The sequence below is a fragment of the Triticum dicoccoides genome, chromosome 6B (genome assembly GCF_002162155.2).
Source record: "Triticum dicoccoides isolate Atlit2015 ecotype Zavitan chromosome 6B, WEW_v2.0, whole genome shotgun sequence".
Classification (NCBI taxonomy): Eukaryota; Viridiplantae; Streptophyta; class Magnoliopsida; order Poales; family Poaceae; genus Triticum; species Triticum dicoccoides.
The window spans coordinates 574,514,637-574,522,584 of record NC_041391.1 but is presented as its reverse complement, the minus strand read 5'-3'; the positions used below and the strand labels follow the sequence as shown (position 1 = coordinate 574,522,584).

The 7,948-nt window shown below is 44.0% G+C and overlaps 1 long non-coding RNA gene across 2 annotated transcripts; it reads left to right on the top strand.

Moving 5' to 3' along the window:
* Positions 1–679: 679 nt before the first annotated feature.
* Positions 680–4,579, top strand: LOC119323153. Of its 2 annotated transcripts, XR_005156150.1 has the most exons (5): positions 694–1,178; positions 1,584–1,672; positions 2,737–3,207; positions 3,309–3,542; positions 3,648–4,579. It is a non-coding gene; the product is annotated as an uncharacterized LOC119323153 (long non-coding RNA). The 2 variants fall into 2 exon arrangements; XR_005156149.1 differs by having other exon boundaries at positions 680–1,178; positions 1,584–3,207.
* The last annotated feature ends 3,369 nt before the right edge of the window (positions 4,580–7,948 follow it).

The window sequence follows — 7,948 nt, the reverse complement described above, 5'->3', positions numbered from 1 at the left end:
TCTCACCCCATATTCCTTAGGAACACTATATGGCAGCGTGTCCATTTCCTCTCTCAGAAGACCTCCATTCTGATTGTTCGATATCTCTTTCTCTGGACTGTTCGTACCCCTTTGATTGGCTTCAAACTGCTTTTCTCCTGTGTTAATGCAGTACAATGATAACTGTGATGGTGTAACTCCCTTTGCATTGTGGCTCTCATGCATCCCTCTCTGGATTATTCCATCACCATGACTACCTTGACTGCCTTCAATGCTCAGTGGTGGATTAACAGTAGTTCCATGGAACCTGGATTGCTGGTACATGTTATAGAAATGTTGTCCCTCTGAAGTTCCAAATTTACCTGTGTACTGAATCTGCATCTGGTTCCTTCTTACTGAAAAATAATCTGCTGACCTATGAAGCATTGATTTGCCACTAATTTTCTTTTGGTTTGAATTTTTTCCTTCACCTTCATCACTGAACATTTTCTGAAATCTGCTTAAAACCGATGTACTTTCACTACTTGGCTTCTTGATTTGCTGAGGGATCAGATTGGGGTATCAGAACACGGCGATAGAGAGGACGGGCTCGCCTGCTCCTGGTAGGCGTGCCAGTAAGACAGCGACGCGTGCATGCATGTAATCAACATGCTCGTATAGAGAAAGGTATCATATGACCATTGAACAGGATCATACCGAGACGTCGCCGTGATAATGGGGTAACTTCACGGCGAGCTTCTGTCTGTTCCGTTGGTACAGAATCCACATAACGTGTGCCATCGATGGGTTCCGGCGCAACGGCGCGTTCGCCAATGGATAAACATATCGCGGATCCCTTGTAGCGCCGCACAGTGGGACAAGCTCCGAGCTATGGCGACGACGGAGGCGGGAGGCAATGGATTCGAGTATCTATCAGATCCGATTGACAGGTATGTTTGCTGGCGCAAATTAGGAGTGCTCTGTTGTTTTGGCAGGTTCCCGTTGCCGGATCTCGTAGGCGGCGACTGCCCACCGGACGGCGACCCCGTCCAAACTCTGGCCTTCGCGGCCGCCGATTCGAGCATTGGTGATGTGGGCGATGCGGCACTGACAGTTCAACTAGGCCTGAACAGCACCTGCGATGGCCTGAGCTTGTCAGCGCCAGACTTGGAACAGTCAACTGGCAAAGACGATCCGCATGCGCCGGGCTGGACAAAGAGGTATGTGGATTTCATGAAGATCTCGCTCTGGGGCTGCAGCTAATTGCCCCTTGATTTTTCAGTGTGCTAGACAAAAATAATTGTGCTGAATAATCTGTACTACTTCGTCCCTGGAAGTAGATTGCAAATCACCAGTAGGATTGTAGGAAGATGTTGTCCACTAGAAAAATCTATCAATGAAGCTCTCGCTATGGGACTGCACCTATTTGCCCCCCTTGATTTTTCAGTGTACTAGACAAAAAAAAATTTGTGTTGAATGATCTGCACTACTGTGCATCCCTGAAAGTAGATTGCAGTTAGAATTACAAACCGTTTTTTGGTTTGTTTCCTGAGATTAATAGCTGTTGCAAATTGTACAGGGTTCATTGATCCCATTTCTGATAGTTTGTAATTGTATTTCTACAGTTTAACAAGAGCATCCCACGGATTGATTGGTTGGAAGGAGAACTGCAACAAGATATGCTGCTGAAAAATCAATATGGAGTTCGAGTCAGGTCGATGTGCTGCAGTAACCTCGGCTGACCTATCTTGGGCCTTTCAATGGCGTCGTGCTCTGCAACTTATGATATCCTAATTCTATTGCTATGTTGAGATATCTACCTCCTATAACCTGTGTTGAAGTCTTAATATGCTTCTGTCATGGCCTTCTTCAGTTTGAAGTCATTTCATGAATGTGGATATAGGCTTCAGAACTTATGCTAGAGCAGAGTTAAATACACTATTTTCTGTTAAAAAAACTCTTTAGTCCAGTTGTTAGCAAAATCGTAGCTTCTTCTGGCCTGCTTATAAATATCTTTGCTATGTTTTACATTCAAGCTACCCATTAGTTCTATATTGCTGCACGTACCCTTTTTAGGACAGATGTTTGCTAAAATTATTGTACCAATTATTCTGGGTGATGTTCTATATGCTCATTGTTAAAACTCCCACAATAAAAGTATTTTTTCTTCTCAAGGCAATTCGTACAGACATGATTACAAAAACTGGTTGGGGTTTTCCCATCCTAGCAAATATTCACATTTTCCTTTGCAAACAAAAAAGGATATTTCGCTTCACAAAAAGTTAACTTTCACCTCACGTGCCTCCATACATTTCTTATAAATTTCTACTATTCCATGTATTTTATAAAATCCTACTCCCTCCGTTTTCTAAATATAGGTATTTTAGAGATTTCAATGTGGATTAGATACGGATGTATATAGATGGATTTTAGAGTGAGATTCACCCATTTCGCTCCGTATGCAGTTCATATTGAAATCTTCTAAAAAGACTTGTATTTAGGAACGGAGGGAGTACCTTTTATCGCCAAAATTGACGGGTGAAACATTTGAGTGGGTGTTCAATGAATTTATCAGCATGATGTGCGATTATTCTGTTCTCTGTTTTAAATTTTGTTAGCTTTCAGTTCCATGTTGTATCCCTGTCATGATTGCTCCGCTGAGTGTTTGCTCTTTCAACATTCTATATAGTACGCTCATGCCTTTGAATATTTGCTCTCTACGGGGTTTCCATTTTTAAGTATGGTGCTTTGATAGGAGATGTTTTCATGTCTGTGCAGATCAGTGCAGGGCGATGGAGGTAGCAATAGAAAAAGTGATGCCAAGCAGCACGCACTGGTGGTGCAAGTGTCACGTGCTTAAGAAAGCAAAAGAATATCTTGGTCCGTATTACACAAAGACGAGCAAATTCAGATCAGATTTCCACAAAATAATACATCACATGCTGACGGTTGATGAGTTCGAGACTGCATGGAAAGTGCTGACAGAGACACATGGTCTAAAAAAACACCATTACCTAACGCAGATCTATGAAATAAGATCAAAGTGGTCAAAACAATGCTTCAAGGGAAAATTTTGTGCAAAAATGACCAGCAGAACGCAGCGAAAGCGCCAACCGTATGCTGAAGGGTATGTCCCTGCAAGCTGCAAGCTGCAAGCTGCATCATGCATTTATTTGTTCGACAGTACATGAGGCTTCTTTTCGATAGGGAGGCAAGTGAGAACTATGAAGAGAGAGGCGTACAAAAATAGTAAGTTTTTTTTTCTTTGGATTAATGTATAGAATGAATATGTTTTCATATGCTCCCTGTGTGCTTCATAACATATAATCCATGATCCCTATACAATGCAGACATCCCCAGTGATGAAAATGAACAAATCACTGGAGTTGCATGCTGGTGATGTCTACACTCGAGCTATGTTTGAAAATTTTGGTGAACTACTGTACGAGGCCGGACATTTCAGGGTAGAAGAGATTGATAAAGGCAAGATGTATTGTGGCGACGCTACCACCCAGAGAAACATGACAAGTAGTGCAGGGTAGAGTATAAAGTGGAGGTTATTGATGAGGGCAGGGAACTCACATGTGAGTGTGAAAATTTGAGCACACCGGATCTCTGTGCTGCCATGCAATTAAGGTAAAAGCCAGCTTTGAATACCATAACTGATGATAGGAGCTTCCTATTTGTAGGTCCTCGATTTCCTAGGTACAGACCAGATACCAGCAAAGCACATTCTCAAGCGATGGACAAAAGATGCAAGGGATATGCTGCCAGATCACTTGGCACATCTTCAGAAGGATAGAGTTTCAGTTAACTCAATAACATTCAGACACTCTAACCTGTACACCCATGCACTTGAGGTTGCAAGACTTGGAGATGCAAACACATAAACATATGAATATGCAATGGATCTCTTGAAAGAGCAAATCCGGGAACTGACAACTATGGCAGCTATCCAGATGGAATGGGCTTAGAAGACAGAATTTAGCCAGGCAAGAGGGAAAGCAAAGAAGCGATTACATGGCATGCAACTCACAACGGATGTTTGTATTGACACCGAAGGTAGTGTAATTGGTAATTTCATGGTTCTAAAGGCTCTGGAGAGATAGCGTAAGGCGGGCCGACCAACCACCAGGTGAGCAAGCCGCCATACGATGACCTGGGTGCAAAAAGCAAAAAGTCCAAAATGGCAGTACGCTGGTGCTGGTGGTGCATGCAGTGCAAGCGAACACATTCGTGGTGGTGCATGCGGTGCAAGCGAACACATTCGTTTCTGCACTACATGCCGTCAGCGTGGGCACAAGAGCATCACCTGTCCACAGAGGGGTGATCTTCCTCGAAAAGAAAGGAAGGAAGCAAAATGTTCAAACTGGGGAGTTGGTGGTCACAGAAAGAACACCTGCAACAAACCTAAAGTTGTGATGCATGTTGTTGAAACTGGTACTTTACAGCAACAGCAGCTGTGCAAGTGACCTGATTAGCAGGCCCTGAAAGTTTATTGCGTGTTGTTGAGGGCTCCGTAGCAGCTTGTATTATATTATGTGTAATAATAATAACTGTTACTGTATACTCTGGGTTGTTGCTTCAGTTTGCCCGACCTAATACATCGCCTTTTGTTATTTGAGATAATTAGTACCATCTAATGGTGGCTACGCATGTTCCTCAATATTACTGAAACTTCTAGTTGCAAGATGATTTCAACAAAACGGATTTTCAGGTGCAAATGTTCCTCAATATTACTGAACCTTCCAGTTGCAAGATGATTTCAACAAAATGGATTTTCAGGCGCAGATGTTCCTCAATATTACTGAACTTTCTAGTTGCAAGGTGATTTGAATAAACGTATTTTCAGGGCAAGCTTCAGTTGATTTTCCTATGCCCCAATTTGAAAAGAATCTCTTTTGAACAATGCTTGGCAAGTAGCTCTCGTGTACAGGTGGGCTGTGATGACAGAAATTCAGTGTGACTACATGATGACAGGTGGCAACACAATCACGCTGTACTCCGTCAGCGGGAATGCATCCCGTTTGATTTTCAAACTGTTTGGGAGGGCTCCCAACCGACGCCTATACTTCATCAGGGGCTGCGTCCTTGCTTACAGCCCAGTTCCATTCTGCCATAGTTTGTGCTTTAGTTGAGATGTCTGCCCCTGCTTCCACATCCTCCACCTGAAGGCTGGCATTGGTTGGAAAGAATAAGCTAAGAAAATGGGATGTGGAAACAAATCAGATTTTTTTTGCAAATATATGCTTGCATTGTGATTGTGGCACTTGTAGAAACACTTGTCGGAATTCTGCCCCTGTCGTGTTAAGTAGGTGGCAACAATGCTGCCGCAGTCCAGGCATGGAACAATTGGTAGGACGGGCAGACTGGACCTTGGTTTGCGTTCACCATCGGTTGCAGCTAGGGTTTCTTGCCTAGATTCGGGGGATCGATTTGGGGTCACTGTGCGGACGTGCGGCGGGGTTAAGGGTGTGTTTGGTTTGAGAACGACGTCGAATAGAATATGGTGATTTCATTTCACTAGAACGGGTCGGTTTCATTTTTGTGTTTGATAGGAAAAATTCAGAGGAATGAAATGGTTACATTTTAGTGTTTGGTTTGAGAGATAGAATGGAATGAAGTTGTTCATCTCACCACTTGTATGCTTGTGATTATGTACAATGTATTGAACTTTGGCATCAAACACAAACTGAATGCAAACGAACACTTGATTACACTGATTCAGAGAACAAAGGTACAACGTGCAGGCAAACAAACGTGTGTTTGAGACGTTGCAGTACATCAGTTACTGAACCAACCTTAGTTACTGAACCAACCTTCTGACTATGTCAATCTACTAACTGAATTATTACAACGTGGAGGTGTACACAAACTGTTATGCTTAACAGATTCCAGTCAAACAGAAAACGATGATTTCAGTCAAAATTGCCCAAGCATCAACGCAGGAGCGGTGCAGAGAAACCTGACCACCGGCGTGATGTGACCTCCCCGAGTCGTCCAACCGGGTGACCACCCCTGAACCTCTCCACCGCGCACCGCGTCCTCGTTTTCCTCCTTGAAGAAGAGCTCCATCGCCATAGCCCGACGCGTCACAGGTCACCGTCACCCGCGCGAACCCGAGCTCCTTCATGCCGACCCACACCATGGCCTCCACGGCTGCCTTGGACGCCGCCATTGCCGAGTACACGACCACGATTCGGCCCCAGCCGCCAAATACTTGCTCGAGGGGCGGGAATGTGGCGGGCCTGGCGGCGGCGCAGATCGAAGGAAGAGGGCCGGCGGCTGATGGATGGGCGTTGCGATCCGTGATGGGTGGGCCGAGTCAACCCGACTTGACGCTGTCACGGCTGGACGTTGCGATCCGTCGCAGACGGATGGACGTCCGTTTGCCCCGACCCGTACAACCGTCGACGCTTCACCGGTACTACGCATTAAATGGGACGCAGTATACGCCCGCAAGTACCGCATGCATCCCATATCCTTACGCGAATCAACGCCTATCGATACCGTGATCAGGCGAGCCCGTCCGCGCCTGTGAATATTCGTATCATTTGACAGGTTTTCTATGTTTAGCTCTTTCCATGATCAGACAATTTCTTAAAGGGCAATGTTGCACAGTATGAAACATGATCCCGCAAAATAGACAGATTCTTCCTATTTTCTCATAGTGCAAGTAAACCATAGTTGAGGAATTGTCTGGTAGGGTAAGACTGATTTGATCCACTACTTTCTGCCCTACCCTTAACTTTGCCATACCCCAAATGTATTCTGCTTTTGAGAAAATCATATTAATTTGAAGAGGGTGAAATTCAGACGGTTCACCAACTGTGCAAAGAATATCCTGTAAAAGTTGCATTGATCTAGCTTCTTTGGGTATTCCATAAGCTCTTATAGTGGTACAAATGTAATCAAACTTGTAATCCTCTTTCGTCTTGCTCTCATCTTTTGGATCTACCCATTCTAGAAGTAAATTATCTGACCCCAACATCCATGGCTGTCGTGTGAAGACAAACATCATGTCCTCTTGAGAATTAAAATATGCCATGAACAGATTAGTAGATACCTGGGATATTGCATAGAAATGTTGTCTCCAAGCTCGTGCCATGGCTTGATTAATTGTGTGCTCTGAAATCACTCTAGGAGTTCCTGCTGTGCATGCTACTTTCATCAGTAACATATGGGTCTCCTCAATATCCTGGCTCTGTTCCGCTAGTTTGGCTTGTAGACTACATATTCTTGGTGCTGACAGTTTCAACGCCTGCAGATTTAGTTCCAGATCAGGCATTCCTTCCACTTCCTGGCTTTGCTGGTGAGAAGCTTCTTCAAGAGGATCCGCTTCCTCTTGAGGCCTCCTTTGGTTTGGAGGAATTTTATAGGATTTTCATAGGATAAGATTTCTATAGGAAAAATTCCTTCAGAGCTCTTTGGTTTGTAGGAATGAAATCCTATTCCTATGGAGGAATTCTTCCTATCCTCCACATTTCATAGGAAAACAAACATTAGCCTAGACTCAATGAAAAAAATCCTATGGTGTGAATCAAAGGGCATTTCTTTTTCTATTCCTATGCATAGGATTTGAGATGCATGTCATCTCATTTCCTATGACTTTACTATTCCTATGATTTTCCAATCCTATGAACCAAAGGAGGCCTGAATGATTGGAAAATGATTCAGATCCAACATTGCAGGGATGCCCTTCATTGCAGATCTCAGCTCCTCTCTACTCTGAACTAAGAAGCGGATAGACTCGAGATGGGATTGAAGATTGAAGGAATAGAATAAGAGGAACTGCCGGGAGGAATGGATTGAGAGATGACGGATCTTGAAGAGGCGAATGGATTTTAGGGATTGAGTTAATGGGATTGGATCCAAGCGGTGGGATTGAATCGAGAAAGTGTTCTGGTTAGGACGCGAAAAGTGTAGAAACGGCAAGAAGCCACTCTCCACGTGGGAAAACTGGGAGTACTTCCTAAAACCTATCATTTCA